At 39.7% G+C, this 27,529-nt stretch overlaps 1 long non-coding RNA gene across 2 annotated transcripts in view; it reads left to right on the top strand.

Moving 5' to 3' along the window:
• LOC103661532 overlaps nt 1–26,505 on the top strand; it is a 34,731-nt gene extending 8,226 nt beyond the window's left edge. The window contains exons 2-4 of one of the 2 annotated variants that reach the window (XR_005833749.1): nt 21,248–21,377; nt 21,770–21,802; nt 22,749–26,505. This is a non-coding gene — a long non-coding RNA (uncharacterized LOC103661532). Of the gene's footprint in view, nt 1–20,651; nt 21,378–21,769; nt 21,803–22,748 lie in introns of those variants that run through there. The other variant, XR_568150.2, reaches the window with a different exon arrangement.
• The last annotated feature ends 1,024 nt before the right edge of the window (nt 26,506–27,529 follow it).

Genomic DNA, 27,529 nt, shown 5'->3' on the forward strand with positions numbered 1-27,529 from the left:
AAAAAAAAAAAAAAAAAGGAAAGGAAGGGAGTACATCTGCAGCGAATGTAACACTGTATGTTAACTATACTGGAATTAAAACACACCAAAAAAAGTTTTTTTAAAGAGAAAAGGAAGGGAAAGAGCCATTGATTTCCCCTTACTTGCTACCCATTTAGTGGTGTAGACATAGAAGTCTTTCTGTCCTTCTCTCCCTCCCTTCCTTCCTTCTTTTTTTCATTCGTTCCTCCTCCGTCTCCTCCACCTTCTTTAACTAATACATTTTTTACAATTGCAGAATAGATTGCGGAGATTTTTAAAAATTGGTATGACATTTTGTGTACTAGAGAGACTCAAGGACTGTGTCATGGGAAAAAAGAGATACTCAGGAAATCAGATATCTCAAGTCTTTAGAGAACATTCATGGTCAGCTTGCATGTTTGAGTAGTGAATCCAAAATTGCTTGCAACCCAGTGAGCATTGTGATTTATACAGGGCCTTAAAGCCCCATAATAGAAGGTACTAAATAAACATTTGATTATTTGGTGAAGGAGGTTTTAAAACATATAATGGATCAGTGTTTTCCAGTTTTTTAGTATTATGACACATAATGGTGCTAATAGTGCATACATTTTATTAGACTTTTTTTTTTTAAAGATTTCTTTATTTGAGAGAGAGAGAATGAGCATGAGTGGGAGGTGCAGAGGGAGAGGGAGAGAGAATCTCAGACTCAACACTGAGCGTGCAGAGCCTGACACACGGCTCGATCCCACAATCCTGAGACCATGACCTGAGCTGAAACCAAGAGTCGGTAGCTTAACTGCGCCACCCAGGTGCCCCTGGTGCCTACATTTTAAAGTAAATGTAAGTTTGCTTTGATCCCTTCTTTGAAAGTTATTAAGTAGCTAGGTTTAAGTCGGGGCCAAGAACTCTTTCAATGAATGAATGAATGAATTATTGAATGAAATAAATATTCTTTCATTTAGTTGACATTTGAGTCCCAGCTATGGGTGTGTGTCTTAAGTCAGCTTAATGCCTGATTCTCTTCACAGGCAGTGAAGGTAATGTCCAAAAATGAACTCATTATTTTGCTCCAACTGTCAAATTTCATCTCCTTCTGCATTACCTATTTTTGAATGGCGTAACACACACAAAGATACCCAGACAGGAACCTGGAAGGAAGCAAGTTTTATTATTAATAATAGTGTTAATAACAATAGCTGCTAATGTTTATTGAACACTACTAATACTGCAAATGCTTTACATGCACTTAATTTAAACTAATTTAATTCTCTTAAGAACCCGAAAATGTTGTTCCAATAGAACCTTTATAGGCCCTATTATAATCTATATTTAGTCTCTGTACTTGGCACTCAATCTATAAAAGATTCTGAAAGGAGCTCAGTCTCATAGGAGATAGACAAGTAATTGAAAACAAGTCATTGCAGTCCACTGTGATGCCTCAGCAGGATACCAGCAGGATACCGTAGCAGCACCCATGAGGAAAACCCTAGCTTCTGGCTGGGACAGAAGCAGCCCTCCAGAAGTGAATGATGTTTATCAAATGCCAGCTAGTTGTGATATATTGCATGGGTGAGTAGAAATATAGCAGGGCTGTTTTCAAAATAAATCTCTGATCCCTCATTCAGATATGTCACTATTAATCAAAGAATCTCTTGCAGCAATGCTATATTATCAGAAATTGATTGCCCTAGGTCAAATAATATATAAGGTTTGGGCTCATAGTCTCCAGAGAGATAAGAGAGTTAAAGGATAGAAGTCTTATTAGGGTATTAAAGTTGAATGGATCAGAAAACACAAAAAACGTATTTAGGGGTCTAGGACATGGGGCAGAAGAGTGACTGTTAAGTAAAGATGAAGGTTTGTGTGAGAATTGGAGGCACTGAGCAGAACAGGGTGTGCTGCAGATCCTGGTGGACAGGCCCATGACACGATCAGCCAATAGCGACAGAAAAGAAGCTTCCAGCAAGTACGCACGCATGTGCCTACGTCTGCTGTATGGGAGCGAAGACTGACAGCAGCAAAAAGGGAAAGCATCTCTTCTGATCTTTGCCCCCATAATTCACCCGACCAAATGAAGAAATTAGATATACTTTTAGGGCCAGCTTTAAAAATAGGCCTGAATGATTTCGTGACTTCCTCTCTCTTGCTAAATAAAATATCTCTTTATTGCAACTAAACACAAAGATTAATATATAATTATTGGTTGAGTTAATACATTGATTTAAGCACACGATAGCTTTGTTGTAGATTGGGGATCAGTTTTTTGCAAGGAACAATATTTTCCTCAAGGCAGTTCAAGAAATATATGGGGAAGAGTTTCATGGAAACCCAGGGGCAAGAACCTCAGAACCACCACTGAGCGAGACATTCAGGGCTCTGTAGCTGGGCCCTGGAGAGCCACGGGGAAATGAGACTCCTTCTGCATCTGCTCTGCGTGTTCTCTACCAACTGGCCTATTCTTCTATAACATCAACTCTTCCTGTGCCCAGACAGCTGCCCCACCTTGACTAGACATGACTTTCTAGTTCCAGTGCCCCATCATTTGGCTCCTTACCTCTGTATCTTTCAATTTCAGTTTCCCAGGAAGGAAAACCCCTTAGCTGGGATCAGCTTCTTGAGGGCACAGTCTCTTGCGTCAGAGTCACTTGGAGGCCCTGGTTAACAGGTCTGCCCTTGACCTCTTGCACAGCATGAGCTAGAGGTGGGAGTTTTCAAAATGAGCTGTCAGTACTAAGCCATTAAAATGTTTAGTGCGTTTCAGTTAATGATCAAAAGGAATAGGAACGTTCTATCAGTGTTTTGGGCAAGGAATGGAAAGAAACAGGGACTTGGGAGTCCAAAGTAGGGGATAGGTCACTCTGAGTTGATAAAAGGGCATGGAAAGAGGAGGCTGATTTCAACCTCAATTCACTTTGACTGCCTCTGTTTTCCTAGCTGTTCAACCTTATGTCTCCTGATGGTCACCCCCAAATATGTGGGAGCAGGCTCAGCCTTGCCTCTGTTCCTCCTTTGGTGGGACGTGTGAGGGGGGCTTGGAATTCTGTTACTGTCCCTATACCTTCAGTGTCTCCCTGGATCTGGGTGTAGATCCCAATTGCCATCCTTTCCCCATGTGGCTCCACCCTGAGTCCCTATGGTGAGTAGTGCCCTGGAACCCTAACTAGTTCCTACCAAATTGGCTTCCCCATCACTGTTAGCCCATGCCCTGCTTACTGGCCTAATGGAGGGTGGTAAGTTCTTTGGTTCCTAAACTTCAGCACTCAGAAACTCTCCCTCCATGCCCTGGCCAACCAATGATGAGCCCCAGAATTCTGCCAAGCCACAGCCATGACCAGCAACTGCAGCCCCCATCTTGCCAAGCTTGAGCTTCTCTCTTGCTGCCGAGGTTTCAGCATGCCTTGCACCCGAGAAGAACACAAACTGCAGACTTCATAATCACCTCAAAGGGAATTTTATCATCACCTTAGCAGGGATAAAATAGAGGCTATGTACAAACGTGTTGTTCTGCTAACACGCTCAGGAAGCCTTGCTTTGCATGCTTTATGAAGCTTTTTATTGGCTTTAACACCTTAACTTCCTCATGAAGAAACTTATTTCCCCAAAGATTCCTTAATCAAAACATCACAACATTAGATTTGTGAGGAAGTTCCCTTAAGCAATTAGTACTGGTAGAGAATATAAGCCCAAATATTGAGTTTGGTATGATGATAATACATGCTCCGCAAGGCAATTGTTCTCAATATTTGCAATTTTATTTTTTTTTAAAGATTTTATTTATTTATCTGTCAGAAAGAGAGAGAGAGCACAAACAGGGGGAGTGGGAGAGGGAGAAGCAGGCTCCCCGCCGAGCAGGGAGCCCGATGTGGGGCTCCATCCCAGGACCATGAGACCAAGACCTGAGCCAAAAGCAGACACCTAACTGACTGAGCCACCCAGGTGCCCCAATATTTGTAATTTTAATTTAAAAATTCATTTGAACTTAACATGTGTTATAATAGTACATAGAATCTGAAATGCAAAAATTTCAAGCTCAGTAATAACAAGTAACTAGAACAAATATATTTGGGTCTAGTTTCAATTCTATAAGGAAATAGGTCAGAAAATTAATTTATAAAAAGCAATCTTGTTAATTAGATTCTTTCCAGGTGAAATGTGAAGCTTTGAATAGCATTATCCATTCCAATTTATAATTAATGAACTCAATTTCTGTTGTAACGAAATTTCCTATTCATCCATCAGGGATTTTCAAATCACTATCATTCATTTTATGAGGAAAAAAATGTGAACTATTTCCTAGAGGAAATACATATTTTAAAATAATTTTATTAATCATGTTTTGCTTAAATTGGAGTAAATAAGGTAGAAAAAATTAATTACTCCAAATCTGTTTGTATTACATAATAACCAATTATGCCAATCGTGTGTGACTATAGGCCAAACACTTATCCTCTCTGAGACTCAGTCATGTCATTTGAAAACTGGGTATATTCTATGCACGCCTTCACAGGGCTGGAGGTTTCTTTTCTTTTTCTTTTCTTTTTTTTTTTTTTAAAGATTTTATTTATTTATTTGACAGAGAGAGAGACAGCCAGTGAGAGAAGGAACACAAGCAGGGGGAGTGGGAGAAGAAGAAACAGGCTCCCAGTGGAGCAGGGAGCCGGATGTGGGGCTTGATCCCAGGAGCCTAAGGCAGATGCTTAACGACTGACCCACCCAGGCGCCCCTAGGGCTGAGGGTTTCTAATGAGACAATGCCACACCCTAGCCAAATAGCAATCTTGACAAAGATGCTTGCTTAAAGATCACAAAAGCAAAGTCAGGGATAGACCTAGATGGGGTCTGTTATTTGAATCAACTAGTAGAGGTTACTCAAGCAGTTTCTTTGCTACCCTTACAAACATGTCTGAAATTCTTGGCTGAAATTCTACCCCTTCATTAAAATAACACTTTAGTAAATTATCATAAGCAGTATGCAGTGGACATTTGTCCTTTTTGTGGTTTCCCAGTATCTACTTTGATGGAATCTGCAGTGTGTGATTCTTGGAAGTGATGGAGCCAGTCACTCCCTCTCCCTGTTCCCTTACGGGCAAAGCCAATTAGATGCTGCTGCCCAGTGCTTTGAATCTGGGGTAAGTGAAACTGTCATGTAGGGTCAGTTCTGAACTGACACATAGAGGTGCATCCAGCAGCAGTGGAGGGCAGCACTGGCGGTCGTGTCCATTGAGATACCCCAAACAGACCATTCCTTTGGTGGGACTGGCCTGCTTCCAGTTCTGTAACCTTCCCTGGCTCCTGTCAAATTTCTAGCCTTGGACTCCAGCCTTCGTATTCAATCTATGATCTGTCCTATGCCTTTCCAACAAATTCCTTTTCCGCTGATGTTAGCAATAGTCACTTTCTGTCTGTTTTCAAGAACAAGTGTATAGTTCTTGGCCAACTAATTCATTAGGAAATTACCTTTTGGTGTTTGCATTAGAAAAGAGTCTAATTTACTACCTTTCTTAAGTCAATCTTGCCTTCCGAGAATCATTTTTCTTAAAACAACAACAACAACAGTTGAATGGAAACCTTACAAAGAAGAATAAACCCTGTACAGTCTGTTGATCTGGGTATCTTGTGTATGAACGCTGCCTCTTCTGGTTTACTTTAGTAAACTTCACTACGTTCCCTGCAGTTTCTGCTTTCCACTCTTGCTGTAGAGAAATGAGAAAGGGCAAGGTAGAAGAGGAAAGAAAATCTTCTCACTACTTTTGATCCTCAGCCTTTTATTTCCAACTGGACTGCAAGGGACTTTGTGTTGTTTATTGTTGACTTCTCAGCATATAAACAGAGTCTATGGAATCACAGATACTTGATTGAGTTTGTTGAATAAATGTGGTGAATCTCTTCAACATGATTCATATAGAGTCTTAGTGTAACTATATTAGGGCTTAAAATAAATTTTTATGAGCTAGTTTGGGAACTTAGCCACAATTTGTAACTTGTTATATTAGAAATTATATTGCAAGAGTCATAGAATGGTGAGGGCGCCTGAGTGGCTCAGTCAGTTAAGCGTCTGACTTTGGATCAGGTCATGATCTCAGGCTCCTGGGATCCAGCCCCATGTTGGCTTCCTGCTCAGCGGGGAGTCTGCGTCTCCCTCTCCCTCTGCCCCTCCTCTTGCTCATGCTCTCTGTCTCTTTCTCTCAAGTAAATAAAATCTTAAAAAAAAAAAGAGTCATATAATGGTCTTACAAATAAGCTTTTGTAAGGCAATTTCAGGTAGGTTAGGCACTGCCCTTCCAGTGGAAGAGAACTAATGTCAGCAGTGATGACTTCTGCCTGAAGTCGATTTGAGTTAATAAAGAAAATATCAGTGGGATGTTAATATATGAATTGACGAGTAACTCTTTTAAAATGTTTAAAATGTTTGCTCAAATTTTTCTTTCAGCAGTAAATCTGCACCAGATAGCTAAAGCAAATTAGTTAAAAAAAAAAAAATTGTTTTCAAAAATGCCAAAGATGCTTCAGGAGGCACCCTCCCCAGCTTGAAGACTGCCCACACCCACTGACACTTCTCTTACTGTCATCTTAGGCATCAATGCCTGTTTTCTCTTCCAGCTGCCAAACCATCATTCCAAATCGAACCCCTTGGCTCCTTCTATCTGCCCTGCAACATGCTAGCATTGCTCCATTAATTCATTTGATAATTACCTAGGCACTAGACTTCTACTTCTGGATGTCCTTGGCTCTGTCCTATCTTTCCATCAGTCATCAAGTCCTACATACTTCCTAATTATCTTTGAATCTTCCCTGTCCTCTTCATTCCCACTGCCAACACCCTAATCTAGCCCACCGTCAAACCTCACTCAGACCATGGCAATGGCCTCTTTTTTTTTTTTCAAGTTTTTCTTTAAATTTCAGTTAGTTAACATATTGTGTAATATTAGCTTCAGGAGTTGAATTCAGTGATTCATCACTTACATAAAACACCCAGTGCTCATCAGAACAAGTGCCCTCCTCAAAATCCATCACCCATTCAACCCAACCCTCCACCCATGTCCCCTCCAGCAACCCTTATTCTGTTCTCTATGGTTAAGAGTCTGTTTTATGGTTTGCCTTTCTCTTTTCCCCCCCTTTGTTCATCTGTTTCATTTCTTTAATTCCACATAAGAGTGAAATAATGTGGTATTTGTCTTTCTCTGACTTTTAATTAGCAAAATACACGCTAGCTCCATCCATGTTGTTGCAAATGGCAAGATTTCATTTTTTGTTATCCCTGAGTAATATTCCATTGTATATATATACCACTTCTTTATCCATTTATCAGTCAATGGGCATTTGGGCTCTTTCCATAATTTGGCTATTGTTGATAATACCGCTATAAACATCAGGGTGCATGTATCCTTTTCTTTTTTTTTTTTTTAAAGATTTAATTTATTTATTTGACAGAGATAGAGACAGCCAGTGAGAGAGGGAACACAAGCAGGGGGAGTGGGAGAGGAAGAAGCGGAGGAGCCTGATGTGGGGCTCGATCCCATAACGCCGGGATCACGCCCTGAGCCGAAGGCAGACGCCTAACCGCTGTGCCACCCAGGCGCCCCGCATGTATCCTTTTCAATCAGTATTTTTGTATCCTTTGGGTAAATACCTAGTAGTACAATTGCTGGATCATAGGGTAGCTCTATTTTTAACTTTTTGAGGAACCTCCATACCGTTTTCCACAGTGGCTACACCAGTTTGCATAATCAGTGATGTTGAGCATCTTTTCATGTGTCTGTTAGCCATCTGTATGTCTTCTTTGGAAAAATGTCTATTCATGTCTTCTGCCCATTTCTTAACCAGATTATTTGTTTTTTGGGTGTTAAGTTTGGTAAGTTCTTTATAGATTTTGGATACTAGCCCTTTATCTGATATGTCATTTGCAAATATCTTCTCCTATTCCAAAAGTTGCCTTTTAGTTTTCTTCATTGTTTTCTTTGTTGTGCAGAAGCTTTTTATCTTGATGAAGCCCCAATAGTTTATTTTTACTTTTATTTCTCCAGCATCAGGAGATGTATCTAGTAAGAAGTTGCTACGGCCGATTTCAAAGAGGTGGCTGCCTATGTTCTCCTCTAGGATTTTGATGGTTTCAGGTCTCATATTTAGGTCCTTCATTCATTTGGAATTTATCTTTGTGTATGGTGTAAGAAAGTGGTCCAGTTTCATTCTTTTGCATGTTGCTGTCCAGTTTTCCCAACACCATTCATTGAGGAGACTCTCTTTGTTCCATTGGATATTCTTTCCTCCTTTGTCAAAGATTAGTTGACCATACAGTGTGGGTTCATTTCTGAGTTTTCCAATTCTGTTCCATTGACCTATGTGTCTGTTTTTGTGCCAGTACCATACTGTCTTGATCACTACAGCTTTGTAATATACTTGAAACCTGGAATTCTGATGCCTCCAAAGATTGCTTTGGCTGTTCGGGTCTTTTGTAGTACCATACAAATTTTTGGATTGTTTGTTCTAGCTCTGTGAAAAATGCTGGTGTTATTTTGATGGGGATTGCATTAAATGTGTAGATTGCTTTGGGTAGTATAAACATTTTAACAGTATTCGTTCTCCTAATCCATGAGCATGGGATATCTTTCCATTTCTTTGTGTCCTCTTCAATTTCTTTCATCAGTGTTCCATAGTTTTCAGAGTACAGTTCTTTTACCTTTTTGGTTAGGTTTGTTCTTAAGTATCTTATGGTTTTGGGTACAGTTGTAAATGGGATTTGATTTCTCTTTTTGCAGCTTCATTATTGGTATATAGAGATGCAACAGATTTCTGTATGTTTATCCTGCAACTTTACTGAATTTGTGTATCACTTTTAGCAATTTTTCAGTGGAGTCATTTGGGTTTTCTATACAGAGTATCATGTCATCTGTAAATAGTGAAAGTTTGATTTCTTCTTTGCCGATTTGGATGCCTTTCATATCTTTGTGTTGTCTGATTGCGGAGGCTAGGACTTCTAGTGCGGTGTTAAATAACAGTGGTGAGAGTGGACATCCCTGTCTTGTTCCTGACCATAGAGGAATAGCTCTCAGTTCTTACCCATTCAGGATTATATTAGCTGTGGGTCTTTTGTATATGGGCTTTATGATGTTGAGATATGTTCCCTCTGTCCCTACTTTGTTGAGAGTTTTCGTCAAGAATGGATGCTGTACTTTGTCAGATGCTTTTTCTGCATCTATTGAAAGAATCATATGGTTCTTATCCTTTGTTTTATTAATGTGGTGTATCGCGTTGATTGATTTGCAGATATTGCAAATATTGAGCCACCTTGCAACTGAGGAATAAATCACACTTGATCGTGGTGAATGGTTCTTTTAATGTACTGTTGGGTTCAATTTGCTAGAATCTTGTCGAGAATTTTTACATCCATGTTCATCAGGGATATTGGTCTGTAATTCTCCTTTTAAGTGGGGTCTTAGTTTTGGAATCAAGTTAATGCTGGCCTTGTAGAATGAGTTTGGAAGTTTTCCTTCTGTTTCTGTTTTCTGGAACAGTTTGAGAAGAATATGTATTAACTCTTCTTTAATTTTTTTTTAAAGATTTTATTTATTTGAGAGAGAAAGAGAGAGCGCACGGGGCGGGGGGAGGGGAAAGGGCAGAGGGAGAGGAGAAACAGACTCCCCACTGAGCAGGGAGCCCCAGGCAGGACTTGATCCCAGGACCCTGGGAGCATGACCTGAGCCGAAGGCAGACGCTTCACCGACTGAGCCACACAGGCACCCCCTTCCATGACTCTATCTTCTATATCACATTTTGTTCCTGTACTTCTTCCATCCTTGTGGTCATTACATCCAGTCAGTTTCACATCTTGGTCATAACATTTTTTATTTTGGCCTGTCTAGTTATTAGCTCTTTTATCTATGTGGTAAGGGACTCCCTGGTGTTTTCCATGCCTTTCTGAAGCCTAGCTAGTTTCTTTATGATTGTTGCTTTATATTCTGGATCAGGCATATTACTTATATCTGTTTTGATTAGATCCCTGGCCATGACCTTTTCTTCTTCTTTCTTCTGGGATGAATTCCCCCATCTTAGCATTTTGTCTAGGTCTCTGTCTTCTTCTGTGTGTTAGGAACACCTGTTGTGTATCCTGCTCTGGAGAGTAATGGCTTTTTAAAAAAAAAAAAGTCAGATAGTGTCCAGGGCCTGGCACTTCAGGAGGTGTCTCTGGTGTTTGCTATTTGGACTCTGCTGCTGTGTTTTGGCTGCTTTATCCCTCAGGTCAGTCATCTGCTGAGTTTCTCCTTACCTGCAGTGGGGAGTGTTTGGACCTTGGCCAGAGTGTGGTGAGTTTTAACTAGGTGTGCTCTGGTGTGCTGTTTAAAAGAGACCTGAGACTAGAGCTGAAGCTTTGCAGAACTCTATGGTCAGTAGACATGGTACACTCGGAGGGTTTGTGCTGATCTTGTGGGGGTGTGTGTGGACACTGCTCTGGTTCTCAGGCATGCTTGCTCTAGAAAAGCAGCACCTGCAGAGTGCAGGTGTGCAGGGCTTGGTGTTAATCGGTTTAGGCCACCACTGTTGGTGCTGTGCTGCTTACTGAAGTTAGTTTATGCTGAGAGCCTGGGGGAAAAATGGCACCAGCCCATTCCCTCGTCCTTGGAGAGGGCCACTGCTTTCCGGGAAGCCCTCCCAGAAGAGCAAACAGTCTCCCTTCATGTGTCCCAGGTGTCCCTCAGATCTCTGCCTTCACCCTGTCTGTGTCCAGGCCATCTGGACACATGCAGCGTACCCATGTTCTATCCCAGGCAGGCTGGCTGAGTTTTAATACTGCTAACTTTAGGGAACTGGCATGGCATGGATCTGTGCTGGTCCTCTGGGGGAGGGTCTCGTGGCATTGGGACTGGTACCAGTTTGTCCCAGAAGGGCAGTGGCTCCGAAGCACAGGGGTGTGGAATTTGGAGTAAAGCTTAGCAGAGAGCCAGTGCCAAGTTAGCCGTCCTCAGCAGGTGTCTCTGTGCCTGTGTTGAAGGGCGGGGGATGGTAACGGTGTCCACTGGCTCTTTTGTCCCTGGAGAGACAATGGCACCTCTCCCAGATGCACTCCCAGAAGGGGGAACCATCTCTCCTAGTGCGCCCCAGGGGATCCTTAGATCCTGCCATCCATTATAGGGCTATCTGCCCTCCTTCTCCACAGGAACACTGCAGTGCCCAATGGGCTCCACTCCAACCATGCTGTGGACCTCTAAAACTCCGCCCTTTGAGCCCTGCTGGTTGTAGAAACTCACAAAAATCAACCCCTCTCATTTTTCCAGTCATTGTTTTTGGGGAAGTGTTCTCCTTGTGGGAACCCCTGTGCACTCCTCTTTCTCTCTCTCTCTCTCTCTCTCTCTCCCTTCTTTCGCTTTGTGACCAGGGCTCCCTCCCCTCCGCAGCACCCACATTCCTCTTCTCCCCCAATCGTGTCTCTGCTTCTTCTCTCCCTCTGGTTGTGCATTTTGTTCTGTTAGTCCTCAGATTGATTTCATAGGTATTCAGAATGATTTGATACTTACCTAGATGTTTTCCAGAGATGGGGCAAGCCTAGGGTCCTCCTAATACTCCACCATCTTAGCTCCTCCCCTCATGGGTCTTTTTACATAAACTTCCTCTCTTTTTAATTTATTTTCTACTCTTTGGCAAAGTAATCATTTCAAAAAGCAAAGTCACCACGATGACTCTCCTGTGTTCAAAAGCCTTTCAATAGCTTACTCTTGCCATTAGAGTAAAGTCCAAAATCTCAACATGGCTCACAAGGCTCTCCATGGTCTGCTCTCTTGATCAACATCACTTTTCTTTTTGATGCCACACTCCTCTTCCATCTCTATGTTCAGCCAATTGGATTTCTCTCAGTTCTTTAATTATGCTGTGCTTTCTTTTGCCCCATGACTTCCACAGATTATTCCCTCTGCCCTTGGGGGACTTGTCCCAGATTCTTCAGGTCACCTCAAACCTCATTTCCTCAGAGAACACTTTCCTGTCCCCATAGGGCAGGTAGTTCCTTATGATGTAATCCCAGAGGACTGCTCTGCCAACTGTGAGACCTAGGAAGTCATGGACCATGTCTGTTTTATCCTTGGGTGTGTTCTCAACTCCCTGACCTCTCTGCTTTATTATATTCTCCACAACTCCCCTTTTTCCTATACCCTGAGGAGTAGATGTTATTTCTGTCTTCCTTTTCTCATTTTGAACTCTCTTGGAGAAATATATCCCTCATTTAACAGCCCTGGGAGTCAATGAGAGAGGGCTCTAATCAAACTATTTCAATAAGCAATTTTAGGGAGAAAGAATGGTAGATTAGTTAAGATCGTTGTCCCTCAAGTTAGACCACTTGGGTTCAAATCCTGACTCAATCACAAGGAATGTAACTCTAGGTAAATTTACTTAACCTCTAGCCTTGGCTGAGTTTCCTCATCTGCTAAGTGGTGGTAATACATCATAGGTGGTTGGGAGAATTACATGAATTAATATATGTCAAACACTTAGAACAGTGCCTGGTATATAATATATGTTAGGCAAGTATTAGCTATTATCATTTCTTGAACATGGATTCTGTGCTACATTAGACTAGCAAGGTTAGCCCTGTGAGGGTAGAGCTTGGGTCTGCCTTCTTTATTTTGGTATTCTCAATGATTAGCACTTTATCTTAGCACTAAGTAGTTGTACATTAAATACTTGTAGCATGAAATCAAGGATGACTGAAAGAATGGTCATCATTTGTTAGGCATCATCCTAATGGAGAATAGCAGAGAAGGGACCTAACTTTTTCTTTTTTTTTTTTTAAGTAAGTTCTATGACTAATGTGGGGCTTGAACTCAGGATCCTGAGATCAAGAGTCACATGCTCTACCCACTGAACCAGCCAGGTACCCCAGAAGGGACCTAACTTTTATTGAGCAACTTCCACAAACCTCCTCTCCTTACCTGAAAATGGTGGTAATATCCTTCTCACAGGACTGTTGTGAGATTTGAGTGACAATAAATGATGTAAAAAGCTTATCCCAGTGCCCAGCACACTAAGCTCATCAATTATGGGCTATTGTTACTCTCCGAGCTTGGAAGCTAGTAGGTTAGTGTCTTTCTTTCTCTTGATTCCAGCATTAGGTTCTCAGTTCTGCCTCCTTATCTGTCCGACTTTATTAAGGCGTTTCCCACAAGGTGATCATCTATCTTCTCAACTTCTGCTTGCTCTTATAAAATCTCTACGAAAGCCCAGCAGAATCCTCTGCCTTCAATATTAGCCAGCACTTCCCCTCTCCAGAACTTACTCCATCCTTACGGATATTGAGAAGATAAACAGAAATGATTAGAATGTACTTTCCAAATATAAAACATTGTACTATAGGAGTTTGCCAAGAGGGATTAATATAACCAGATATCTCTAGAACTTTATGAAGACTCTGTCTATCTCTCAGCCTTAATGTCTAAGATTGTGGATATGATAGAAATCTGTAAATAGCTTGGAAAAGCAAATTTATTAAAGTCTAGGACAACTGCATTACCCAGCTGTACACAGTGTGTTCTTTCTTCAGATGCAGCAATAAATGAAAAAAAAAATGGTTGCCATAGAGATAGTTAAACTATGCCCTTTGGCTAGCAGATTAGAAGTACATTTCAACCTAGGAGAAGAGAATGCATTTTGCCTCTAAGTCATATTTACAGATTATTTCTATCACAGTTGCAACCCAAGTTATTAAAAGTTCAAATGCTAAACCTATAAACATTGCAGCTTATAAAGATTTTTGTTCTTTTGACAAAATTTATTTTAACTTTTATGTGCAAACCCTAAACGCTGCTATCTTTTTGCCTTGGAAAATGTATGTTTAAAGTTCTTCCCCCTAAGATATAAAAATCTTCCATGAAGTCTATTCTATCATACAGTTGGTTTTATTTTCTTTGAAGCTCATATTTTATTTTTGAATTATTTGTCAGAGGTAATATGTAGTATTGCAAAGGATGGACCAGCACAGGAAATGCTTATGAAACATGGAAAACTCATTTAATAATAACTCACAGTAATCAGTTAGCAGAGAGATTTGTGGATGATAATATTTAGATCCTTATGTAGTCATTTAATCTGTTCTTCAAAATTCAGAAAGTAATTACAAATCCACAGCTAGGAAAATCTGCCAGTCGATGCAAGCATTTGCTGCAGGAAGAAAATTTGTCAAGGTTAAGCTTATTTTGCCTGGTTGGGTAAGATAGGTTCTGTGGATAACAAAGAAGAGCGTCAATTTTTTTTTCCTCTAAAATTGAATGAATTTTATGTCATCATAAATCTGACCACTGTTCCCTGAAATGTTGCTGCATAAATTCATTTTTCAGATCTGGTAACTTAAAAGAGATTTGTATTCCCTAGGAAAACAATAATTTTCCTCTTTCCCTGGGCATTGGGGATTCAGTCATGACCTTCCTTTGCTCATGACAACATTTAGGTAATTGTTTCCTTACCTTATGCTGGTGGCAACTATTTATATCATTGTATGTGTGTATGTGTGCGTGTGTGTGTGTGTGTGTGTGTGTGAAGTATATGTGTCTAATTGAGCATTTAAAGGAAGCAAGAATAGTAGAGAAAAAGCACCTTGGCAAATATCCTGAACTTCAAACCAAGAACCTTAAAGTTCTAAATTTGGGTGAGTACATGATCATATAACTTGTTTCCCATCTTTCCCTCTTCCCCCACCCTCAATGTCCTTTTCTTAGATGTAGTAAAACCAGGTGAGTCAATATGCATGAAGATCTTTAGTTCCTGAACCACACATCATTTAAGGTAGAATATCAGTTTTCTTTTTTTTCTGAGATGAAGTGAAAACTTAAGCAACTACATACTTTATAGGTTAAGAGAGTTGAAATAGGAATCATACATTGTTCAGGCTCTTCTTTATTCATAAAATCAATTATTTTATTTCTTCACCTAAGAATCTGTTTCATGTTTGTACAAGGAAAAGCATGGCAAACAGTGAAATTAGACTAACCTTAAACACATTCCCCTCCCTCTTCTCCATTCCCAGTTTTCCACTAGAGAGGCTAGAAATGCTAGTTTTCTAGAAAGAAATACTTTCTTTCTACCTCCCTATGGCTGGGGGTGGCCATGTGAATCTGTCCTGGCCAATATGGCATAAACAGAAGTCTACTGTGAGATTTCTGGGAAAGCGTTTCTTTCTTAATAAAGGGACAGATGTGGTTGGCGCTACACTTTCTTCCTCCCCCTCATCAACTTCTTTATGCCTTAAATGTGAAAGTGATGTCTGGTACTGCAGTGGCCATATTGTGACCATGGGTCTAAGGTATGAGGCTAAAGGTGATGGAACAGAAGATAGGAGGGGCCAAGGTCTTTGACAACATCATTCAGATAGGAGATACAACCTCCTGTCTCCTGTCTTCTAATTATAATGAGACAAATAAATGCTTACTGACTCGAGCCACTGTTAGTTTGATTTTCTGAATGCTTAAAACCAAGAAAAGATCCTAACTGATACAAGGTTTGGTTTGAATTTCAGTCTGAGAACCACCCCTACCCTAAAGGTTGTTAATACTTTCCATTTTATCCCTTGTCTATTTTAGGTGAAATTGTTTCATCTGTATTAATCATTATAAGCTGTTTTCAATTCAGTAAATAAGCTGGACCTTTTCCAAAGAGGATAGTTTGGTGTTATGTAAACATTACCCCACTATCAAGATGTGTATGTAACACAGTTCAAGGATCATCCTTAGGGTCGTAACTTTTAACCAGTTTGGTAAATGAGGCCAGTTACAGACTGGGAAGGAGAAAATTTAAAGTTAATCTCTTTGCATCAGAGGTGCAGGTGGCTCAAATCAAGTCATTTTCTGTGCAAGTAAATGAAAGGAAACTGACTTCCATAAAGTAGAAAGCACATCTTCTCTGTAAGTATTCTTAGTTTTTCTACCCCAATTTTGTATCTCTGGGAATCGGACATGCTCTCTTGGCAGACTCATCTGTTTTTAGTGGAAAGATGTACAGCACTTCCGAAGCACTTCTCCTTTCGACTCTCCCTGGTTCCAATTAGTCCTCCCCAGAGTGACAGATGTACTTCTGTAGTTTCTAAGCTGCCAGCTGCAATGCCGTGTATCTATCAGCATCATCACCTGACACTCTCAAGTTCCCCATGATCTCCCAGTCACTCAGATAGCCAGTCATGTTCAGGTTAATGTCACTTGCTCTGAACCAATTCTCCATCAATTATGGGAAACAAAGCTAAATAATTTACACTGCTGTTTAACAGATATCAGCTAAACTTTGAGCATACACATTCATAAAAAGATACACATATCTTTTCCCCTGAAAGCCTTTTATGATTCTTTGGAAAATTATTTCAATTCAATCAGCTATGGACATCATCAAACATCATGGCTATAAATAACAATGTTGCATTCGGTTGATTCTGGCTCCAAATTTGCACGTCAGATCATTCAATAACAATCATCAACTGCTTTTTGTTATAAATTGAGGTTAAATTCACATAACATAAAATTAACCAGTTTAAAGTATACAATTCAATGGCATTTAGTGCATTCACAATGTTGTGCAGTCGCCACCTGTATCAAGTTCCAAACATTTTTATCACCCCAAAAGAAAAATCCCATACCCATTAAGCAGTCACTCACTATTGCCTCCCTCTAGCCTGGGGCAACCACCAACCTGCTTTTTGTTTTTAAGGATTTACCTGTTCTGGATAATTCATATAAATGGGGTCATATGTGACCTTTTGTGTCTGGCTTCTTTCATTTAGCATGTTTTTGAGGTCCATGCACATCATAGCATGTATCAGTACTTTATTTCTTTTTATGGCTGAATAATATTCTATTGTATTGATCCTACTACCACATTTTGTTTATCTATTTATTAATTGATGAACATTTGGGTTGTTTCTATCTTGGGGGTACTGGGAGTGGTGCCACTATAGAAATGTATGTACAACTATTTATTTGAGTACCTTTTTAAAATTCTGTTGGCTATGAACCTTGGAGTGGAATTGCTGGGTCAGATGGTTATTTTATGTTTAGCATTTTGAGGAAGCACCGCACTGTTTCCCTCAGCAGCTGCACCATTTTACATACCCACCAGCAATATACAGAAGTTCCAGTTTGTTCCCATCCTTACCAACACTTGTTGCTTTCCTTTGGTTTTTTCTTATGGCCATCTTAGTGGGTATAAAGTGGCATCTCATTGTGGTTTTGACTTGCATTTCCCTAATGATTAATGATGTTGAACATCTTTTCATGTGCTTGTTTGGCCATTTACATATCTTCTTTAGAGAAATGTCTTTACAAGTTCTTTGCCCATTTTTAAGTTGGGTTGTTTGTCTTCCTTGTTGAGTTGTAAGAGTTCTTTATATATTCTGGGTAAAGGTTCCCTCTTGGATATGTGATTTGTAAATACTCTCTTCAGTTATGTGGGTTGTCTTTTTAGTTTTTAAATAATGTCCTTTCATGCACAAAAGTTTTTAATTTTGATGAAGTCCAGTTTATTTTTCCTTTGTTGCTTGTGTTTTTGGTGTCATATCTAAGAATCCATTGCCAAATCCAAGGTCATGAAGATTAACCGCACTGTGTTTTCTTCTAAGAGTTTTATAGCATCAAATGCTTTTGTGAAGTTAGCACAGCGTGACTGCTGAAAACAAAAGTAAAAAGAAATAAGGTTTATGTACTAACCTGCTCCAGAGGAGAGCTTATCTAAGGCTGAAGACTTTCTGTTTTCAGTACTATATAATTAGAAGTTGGTCCTGGATTCTGCTACCTAGACGTCACAGTGTCCTCTTAGCATCTAATTAACAGAGATTGTTCACTGATGAGCTAAGTGAGAAAAAGACAATTTAATAAGAAGGTCAACATAGCCTTTGGAAGACAGGCAGATGGTTCTGTGACACGATGCCAAGCTTCTTACCAACTGAAGGCTTACAGCACAAATCAATCTTTGCTGCGTTTCAAAATATTTTAGCTACCACATAAATTAATTTCCCTTCTTAAGCAGCTCCATTAGTTAATACCTTTCATTGAATATCAAGGCAGAGCCTCCACCAATAAGATGTTAGACACAGCTTTGAAATGAGTAGTAGGATGCCCTCATAACGCTATCCAGAGCAGGGCCAGCCTTTGGAAAACTGGACTAGAGATTAAGTTTGTACATATTGTACCTACTAAGGTTTCAAAGACAGTAGGACAGCCTTCTGACCAGCCTATGTCCCAAATGTGAATGGTTTTCTTGGCTAGCCTCCATAGATGTTTAGCTTTGCAGGTTGAGAAATTATTTTTTACTTATTAAGAAATTGTTCAAGTTTAGGAGGAATTCATTTCATTCTAACAACTCACAAGAGCTTATTTTATCAGTTAGGATGCCAGTTTCAGGATTTTAGAGATTATATCTGCCCAGAGGCCCATATTGGCTATTTGCTTCAACTTCTCTATCTTAGTGGTAAATCTACTGGGAGAATAAATTGTTGGTGCTGCATTTTGGTAGAAATTAAGTAAAAGTGCCTGTGATGGTTCCAGGTAGTATGGATCTTCACCTGCCCCTCTCCACTCATAGTAGGAGCGTACTGATGTATAAATATTAGTTGATCTTCCCCAAAGAGGGTCTGTCTTTCAAGAGGTACACTGCTAATTCCCATGTACAGCTTTTCTCTTTGGTGGGTTGTAGCCTGGACAAAAGCAAATTTAGAGGATCCAGGAACATCCCTCTATCTACATATCTCTACCTACAGTTCCTTCCATACTAGGGGAGATCTTGCTCTTCCATTAATCTCAAGCCCAAAGGCCAATGCCGAATTATACTTTGAGTAATTCAGGAGTTTAATTACTTAAAAATTAACCTCTGGCCACCCCAAGTGGAAGGGAGTTAATGGTGTTTTATTTTCTTTTGCTTTTTTCTTTCAAAAAGCAAGAAGGAGCCTGAAAAAAAGTGCATTTAACACTTCCCTTCTCACACACCACACCACAGCATTACTGTGGACAGGCAATACGTATCTCAGGGTTTCTCAGAATGTGTATCACCAGGAGCACAGAGGTTAAGTTCAGCTGTTACCCAGACGGAGCGCTTTTATTTTAAAGGTTATGCATTTATGTTAATGTGTGTTAGAAAACTATCTGACTAGCTTATCAAACTCATGGTGTCATAGATACCATTACTTAGGGTGAAACTAAAGTATGAAAAATATTGTTAATTAGTTGTTTTAAAGAACACCACGAGCTGTTTTAAAGAATTACATTGAAGACTATAGGTAGTATGAGAATATAGCAAAGATGATAAAGGTAAGTAACCAAAGAGCAAAATTTGGGAAATGCTGAATTTATTTGTCTTATATTAAGTGACAGAGTTTTAGCAGCTCTTCTGCAATATGTCCTGATAGCTGATTTAATAAATCCAACTAATCACACTCCATTCCCTATCTCCTACTTTGACTCGTTATAAATGCTTACCCCTCAATTGCTTGACATTACAAAGTATCAACTTCATTTGGAAAAAAAAATGCTTACTGTGGCAAGCTCTCCATGGATGTTTCTCCCAATTTTCCTCTTCATTCAAGCATTTAGATTCAGCGTTTATCTGTAAATGCACCCCTTGTGATTATGCCTCATCCTGACTTCCTCTTATCAGTAAGTCAGCCTTGCCTTTCTCCTAGTCTTCCTTTCTCTTCACCCACCTCTGAGCTGTATTTCTCTTGAAACTTCCATTTAGCAATTTATTTTCCTATCTGGCACTAAATGTACATTATTTTCCTCACCCATGACATTCCTATCCACTCCTCTTCCTAGTTCTTTCTGCCTACTGCAACGCTTGGTGACAATAATGACAACAAAAATAGTTAGATGTAATTACTGGCTATTTTTATAAAATTAAGTGTAACTTGCCCCTGCTCTATTCTAGGTATATTCTAACTAAAGAATTGACATTGGCCTTCTGAAGTCAAAGTGCCCTTCCGTCTGGGGAGGCTGGATAAACCTAATATCTGCTTGCTCTCCTGCCTTCCTTTTCTTAGGTTGATGCAGACTTCCAATCCTCCTTCTGTTATGACAGCACCACAAAAATCGGAGGCATTTGGCAATATCACTGACAAGGCTACAGTTTTGTTTTTGTTTTTGTTTTTGTTTTTGAGAAACCCAGTGTCTTTCTTAACTGGACTAAGAGACAATGGCTCTATTTTGGACATGTTTATAAGCGAGTTAAAGTGAGTCATTCCTGCAGATGCAGTCTTATTCACTTTGCATCAGTTTTAATATCAGAAGCTAACCTTTCCTTGACCTCATCCCTAAATTTCAGAGCTATCTGCTATTTGGAACCTTAATGAATGACTGCACTGTTCCACGCAATGTTTCAGCATCTCTGCATCCAGGCCCTAGTCTATGACCTGTGACAGGGCCTTCCTGTCTCAATCAGGTGCCCAGATGTAAAGTGATCTTCGCTAACAAGGTTTTCATTGGTTAAAAGTTGTGAGTAAAAAAGGGAGCCCAGGGCACCTGGCCAGCTCAGTTAATGGAGTGTGTGACTCTTGATCTTGGGGTTGTAAGTTTGAGCCCCACACTGGGTGTAGAGATTACTTAAAAAAATAAAATCCTTAAAAATAAGTACATAAATAATAAATAAAAAAGATAACCCTTCCCCAGTGAGTGTATGGATTTAAGAATATAGTACTCCTGTCCGTATGGAGGTAAGAATAATTGAAATGTAAATGGGCTTTATGTTGTCTCAAGAGGGAAAGGATGAAGTCTGTGGGAGTACTGGAGGTTTAAATGTGAGAGAAGAAGATGAACAAAATGAAATGTAGAAGTTACTTAAAGAGTCACTTGGGAACGTTCCAGAAAAATGGGAAACTAGAGCAGGGTAGGTTGGAAGGATGCTAGTGGAGTCTAGTGGGGGGAGTACATTAGCTTTATAAAGATAAGTATCCAGAAAGGGCTTGGAAAGAGGAAGCAGCAGCTTAAAACACTTCCTGTGAACAGACCGAAGGGATCTTGAGATGAGAAATTTGATGAAGAGAGTTGGGATAGAATCCAAAGTCAACTGCTCAAGCCGTATCTGGAGGTTGCAGAGAGAAAGTGGTATTTAGCTGGGACCAAGGACAGTGCCTGGTGGCTAGAACTGAGCTTAATGACCACCTGACCTGACAGTGAATTTTGAGTAACAATCTGTTAAAATTGTGTTCAGTGAGTTAAAAATCATCAAGCTGTTTTAAGAAGCCAGACTGTATTCCTCTAACTTGGGATAATTTGTATCCTTCAATTTCCTCGCTTCAGAACAAAGCCTTGTTGAATACCCAAGTGACTGACTAACTGGGCTGAGATAACAAGACACAGAAAGGGGAAGAAACCAGAAACAAACAAACATACAAATAAATCAGACAAGGAAAAGGCCACAGTGCACCTGGTAAGTGGTGAGGGGGAAACTTACCAGTCATGGACTTCTAGGGAGATTTTCTTGGGGGCTACTATGATATATCTTTGTCCCAAGGTATAAAAAGGATTATTTAGGGGTATGAGATCTTTCTAGTACCCTTCAAATCCTGCCATGTCTAGTTCTAAGTATGAACTGAGGTGGGTCAGAATGCACTTTAAATATATAAATTTAAATATATATATTATCGAATACTTATATATTCACACTGAAATCCAATGATAGCTGAAGCATAAGTAAAATATTTTTAGATACATTTTCCTTCAGACCAAATTTTCCTTATGTCAGAAATGAAACCAAAGAAACACATGGTGAAATTTTGTATTCTCTCTTTTTTACCACAGTTGTTCTATTCTTCCCTACAGGTTCGTGTTACCATTTAGGTTTGGCAAGCAATGGTAAGTTTTTGATTGCTTCTGATTCAGATTACTTTAAAATTCTTTTGTTTTGGATGTGATGAAACTCCAAACACATTTTTCTTAGAGCTCTTCCCCTCAAAGACCAGTTCTATGTTAAAATCGTTTTGTTGTTGTTGTTAGTTTTTAAAACAAAGCTGCTAATTGAATCCAGTGGTTGTCAGAGGCACAAAATTTTGATTCGGGGATGTGGAAAAAATTTGGAGGTTTACTGAAATGAAATGACTTGGTGGTAGAATCAGATATCGGGGTGAAAAAAGGAAAACAGGGCATATGACACTGTGCTATCTCAGAAATGGGAGACCAGTGTCAAGTGTCAGTAATAGATGGCACCTTGCTCAGGGACAGCTATCAACCAGATAAGACAAACCTGGGGTTACTATCCTGGCTCTTTGGTTAGTGCCCTACCCCCATGCAGGGGCAGTAAAACTCAGGTGGGCATTTGGACAAGGGGAGAAAACGATGATCTATATTGCAGGTAATAAGAAGAGAATTTCCTAAACATACACGTAGCGCTGGAAATGAAGGCAGAATTTAACATTTGCACATACGAGCCTGAGGGAGCAGGGCGTGGGTACGGGTGATGGATAGAGGCTTCTTTTTGAGAAAGGAGCAGCCATGTCAACAGCTGTCAAATCTTGGCTTCCTTCTTGGCCAATTCTCAGTCTTGATTTCACATGGCTTCCTCTCCTATCTTCCCATCATGGTGTTGACAAATGCCAGGCCTCATGTTAGGAAATTGTGGAAAGGGAGCCACACTATGGCTGATGCCTAAAACCCTTAGTTTCCAAGTCAAATTAAGTGAGAATTCGTGTCCCCCTCCTGCCACTTCTATCTTCCTTCCCAAACAAGTACATATGGGGCACATGATATTCAAGTTCTTTGTAGTTCTCTGTGACTTTTTTTTTTTTTTTTTTTTTGCATCAAGGTGTGTCTGATGTTCATCTTGAAATGTGTCCTGTCTCTGGAATGGCCCTGTTCAGACACCATATTCTCTCCACTACACATACATTAAGTACCTATTATACATACTCAGTGGATATTCATGAAGAAGAGCCTGTAAGTGGATGTGATCTCCCCTTGTGTCTGCAGTTTGCAGGGATCCTTAACACTCTCACCAGATTCTCACTTCAGCAATTCATTTAAAAATTAGTTGTATTCTGGGGGCGCCTGGCTGGCTCGGTTAGTGGGGTATGCGACTCTTGATCTTGGGGTTATGAGTTGAAGCCCCACAATAGGCATGGTGTCTACTAAAAAAAAAAAAAATAGTTGTATTCTTTTCTTTCCTGCTTGTATGGCATCTGGAGTTTCTTCCTCCAATGTTCTGCCACAAGTGAGCCAATGTTCTTAACCTATCTGTCCTTGGAAGTTTTTGTCTTTCCTTGGATTTTAATGTACTTTGTTGCCCAGTGATATCAGCTCTTTGATAGGTTTAAGAAAAGGTATGATTATATTGATTATCCTGCTTTTTCTCTTTTATTAGGGTGGAAACAATATTATTTCAAGCTCCCTATATCCTAGATAGAACTAACATTGTGTTTACTTTTAATTATATTTGATTTGGGCTTATGGCAGGATAAGCGTGCAGCTATTTCTAAGAAGTAACAAATATGAGACAAAAGACATGAAAATTCAGGTGTTATCTGCAGATCTGATCATCAAAGCTGATAGAATATGATATTGTAGAGGAAAATAAACTGCAAAGAAAGAGCTGATGATGGGAGAAACAATGAAATCATTGAACTTCCTGCAAAAAAGATAATGTATCTATGTCTGTTTGATGGGAAGTGGATGGTTGAACAAAATAATTAAACTTTCTTTGTAGTCTATCATTCCAGTTTTTAAACTGATTTCCTGTGATCTGTGCCTTTCAGTTAAGCAGACCTGTTTCTAGAGAACCATCTGAGAGTTTTTCTTCTCGTCTTTCTCAACTAGTTAATATTGATACATTCTGGCTTTATCAGCAAAGAAAGTAATCACTATTTCTTCCCCCCCCCCTTTGGATTCCTTTAATTATTTAAAGTGGTGCTGCTCCAAATAGCTAAAGACTAATTAAAAAAAAAAACAAAACTCCACAACAAATGGTGATTCATTCATTTCCTCCACCAGAGCCACATCTTAGCCCAAGGGCTCAGGATGGCAGCAGCATGAGGTTAATTCTGGAATCACAGGCTGCTTGGTTGAAAACTGTTTCACTGATCCTTTCTTCTGAGTGGGAGCTCCCACTGATTGCACATTCAGAACGACAGATGAGAATTAGGCTCTCTATTTCGGAGGTAGGTATTTTGAGCAAAATTGAGGATGGTATAGGTAGGGTGGATTAGGTTGAAATGAACCCCAGTCTGACAAAGCCCTTAAAACACACACACACACACACACACACACACACACGATAACAAAGGCAGTATCCACCCTCAAGAACGAGGTAGTTTTTTTCCGGCAGTAGCCGCGTGGAGTGGTAATTAAAGTAATTAAGGCTGTGGACTCTGAGCTTAAATCCCGCCTGCATCAGCTATTAGCTGTGCAACCTTGAAAAGTGATTTGATCTCCCCAGGTTTTGGTTTCCTGTAATGTTATATAGGGGTTAATCGTCACAGCTAACGCTTGTCAAGTCTATGCTATGCACAGAGTATTTTTCATGTACTTATTTTTATATTCTGAGTGCACAAAATGCTTCATTTAGAACAATAAAGTACATGTACATATCTTATGTATTTTTGATATGACGAACTGGAAGAAGAGTTAGGAGAAAATATCCAAACTTCAGAACAAAATGGGATGGAAAACATAGAAAAGAGAGAAAAAGATAAATGGGACACGGTGACTAGGTTTAACACGTGTAGGGGGAGTCCCAGGAAAAGAGAGAATGGGGAGAAGCTTATTTGCCAGACATTGTTAAGCATTTTACAGATATAATACATTTAATCCTCATGAAAACGGAGGCGGACATACTGTACTTGCCACATTCACTGTCCAGTTGAGGGGTCCCAGGCACTGGTAAGTTAGGGGACTAGCCCGGGGCCACATAGCTCATAGGTGCTGGAGCTGGGATGTAAACCCAGTCTAGCTTCACAGGCCACATTCTAGACCAGTCCTATTCTGAGAACTTTGTATATATTAACTCATAAAATGTTCACCAAGGGGCACCTGGGTGGCTCAGTCCGTTAATTGTCTGCCTTCAGCTCAGCCTTTGGATTAGCAAACTATGACGTTGGTCTACTGCTAGGTAGCAAGATACATTAAATTTTTCTGTGCCCCTTCTAAACAAAGAATCAGCTGTATATGCACCGAGGAAGAAGAATATCTAAGACTTATAAATCCCCTAAATCTCCTTTGTTTATAAATCCTGCTTGCCTTGTATTTTGAGATACAATATGTATATTCTATTCCTTGACTCTTTTTGCTTTTAAAATAAATTTTTATTTCTATCAAGTAATTTTAAAAAGCAAAATAGTACTGAATTAGTAGGTGAGAGGCTAAGGTATTGTTAACAAAGACGGCTCAGGTATTAGCCATTGTATTTGATGACCCCAGCAATGCTCCATGCTTCAGATGGCTCCCAGCAATCCTTGGCGTTCTTGACTTGTAGCTAGATCACTCCAGTCCTGCCTCCATCGCACATGACTTTCTCTCTGTGTGGTCTGTGTGCCCTCTCCTAAGGACACCGATAATTGAATGTAGATCGTTAGAGCCCACCCTAATCCAGTGTGATGTCTTCTTAATTACGTCTACAAAGATCCCATTTCCAAATAAGGTCACATTCTAAGGCTCTGGGTGGACATGAATTTTTGGAGGACACCTTTTAATCAACTACAACAGGTATTGGTGCCTATGTCCTGCAACCAGGGTAGGATAGAGGGTCCATTACATTTTCTTAATTTCTTATTTTAGCCCTTCATCTTCCTTCCTAACCCCCAAGCCTAGAAACTTAGTCCAGAGCCTCTTTGGTTTGGGGTACCCATGTATCAATGGTATCTTGACAAAAGCGTTTGGGTACATAGTTGGGTAGAGGATAGTGTGGGTGGATATGGAGTCACAGATTTTATGAGGTTGAGAAAGGAACCTAGCGAGTTTAATTATTTTCTGTCTAGATTTTTCAATCAATCCTTCTTTCAGTCCCAAACCTCACCTCTGTGATTTGCTTTATCTTGGGCCTTCAAGTTGAAGCCTTTCAAATGGTTTTAGGGTTAATTGTGCTTCATTGTCTTTAATATCCACCCCCCAACTTCACCCCCAGCAAGCACTTTATGTTTTGACCTAATCTACTCTGCTAAATCTGTTGCCACTTCTCCACACTTCACCATGGGTAGGCAGATGTTAAGAGACGAGAAAAGTTGAGTTTCATATAGACTCATGAGAAAAACATGAGATATTATGTCTGAAAGCATACTAGGCATAGTAATTGTCATATAGTAAGAATTTGAAAGATATTACTTGAATCTGAATTTCTGGTATCTTTTACAGAGCAAATAATTATGCCCTAATTTTTCTGTAAATCTAGATGTTCACATGTTGAATTGGCATCAAGCAAGTTAATATTTAAAAATCCCCCTCTTCCACTTAGAAATATTCTCGTATGAAAAAATGATGTTTTAATATGTTTTAAGGAATCTTCATTTTTGAATAATAGGGCCAAATAAATTTTACATTAATTTCTTTTCAAAAAATGCTTGTTTTTTGTTGTTTAAATATATACATATTTTTAATTGAAGTATAATGAACAAAATGTTATATTAATCTCAGGTGTATAATATAATGATTCCACAATTCTGTACATTACTCTGTGCTCAGAACAATGAGTGTATTCTCAATCCCTTTTATGTTACCCATCCCCCCCCCAACCTCCCCTCTGGCAACCACCAGTTTGTTCTCTGTGTTGAAGTCTGGTTTTTTTTTTGTTTTTCCTTAGTATGTTCATTTGTTTTGTTTATTAAATTCTACATGGGGCACCTGAGTGGCTCAGTCAGTTAAGCATCTGACTCTTGATTTTGGCTCAGGTCATGATCTCAGGGTTGTGAGATTGAACCCCGTGTGGAGCTCCTCGCTCGGTGTGGAGTCTGCTTGGGATTCTCTCTCTCCCTCTGCCCCTCCCCCCACTCATGGGCACGCTCTCCCTCACTAAATAAATAAATAAAATCTTAAAAAAAAGATTTAAAAAATTCTACAAATGAATGGAATCATATGGTGTTTTCTTTCTCTGACTTATTTCACTTAGCATTATATGCTCTAGGTCCATCCATGTCGTTGCAAAGGGCAAGATCTCATTCTTTTTTACGGCTGAGTAATATATTCCATTATATATGTTTATATCTATCTATCTATCTATCTATCTATCTATCTATCTATCTATCTAAGATAGATAGATATCTCACTTCTTCTTTATCCATTCATCTGTTGATGGACACTTGGGACTTGGGTTGCTTCCATATCTTGACTATTATAAATAATGTTGCAGTAAGTATAGAGGTGCATTTATCTGTTCAAATTAGTGTTTTTGTTTTCTTTGGGTAAATACCCAGTGATGAAATTACTGGATCATATATTATTTCCATTTTTAATTTTTTGAGGAACCTCCATACTGTCTTCCACAGTGGTTGCACCAGTTTGCTTCCCACCAACAGTGCATGAGGGTTCCTTTCTTCCCCCACACCTTTACCAACCCTTGTTTTTTCTTGTGTTTTTTATTTTAGCCATTCTGACAGGTATGAG

The sequence above is a fragment of the Ursus maritimus genome, unplaced genomic scaffold, assembly GCF_017311325.1.
Source record: "Ursus maritimus isolate PB19 unplaced genomic scaffold, ASM1731132v1 scaffold_9, whole genome shotgun sequence".
In the NCBI taxonomy this organism is placed as follows: Eukaryota; Metazoa; Chordata; class Mammalia; order Carnivora; family Ursidae; genus Ursus; species Ursus maritimus.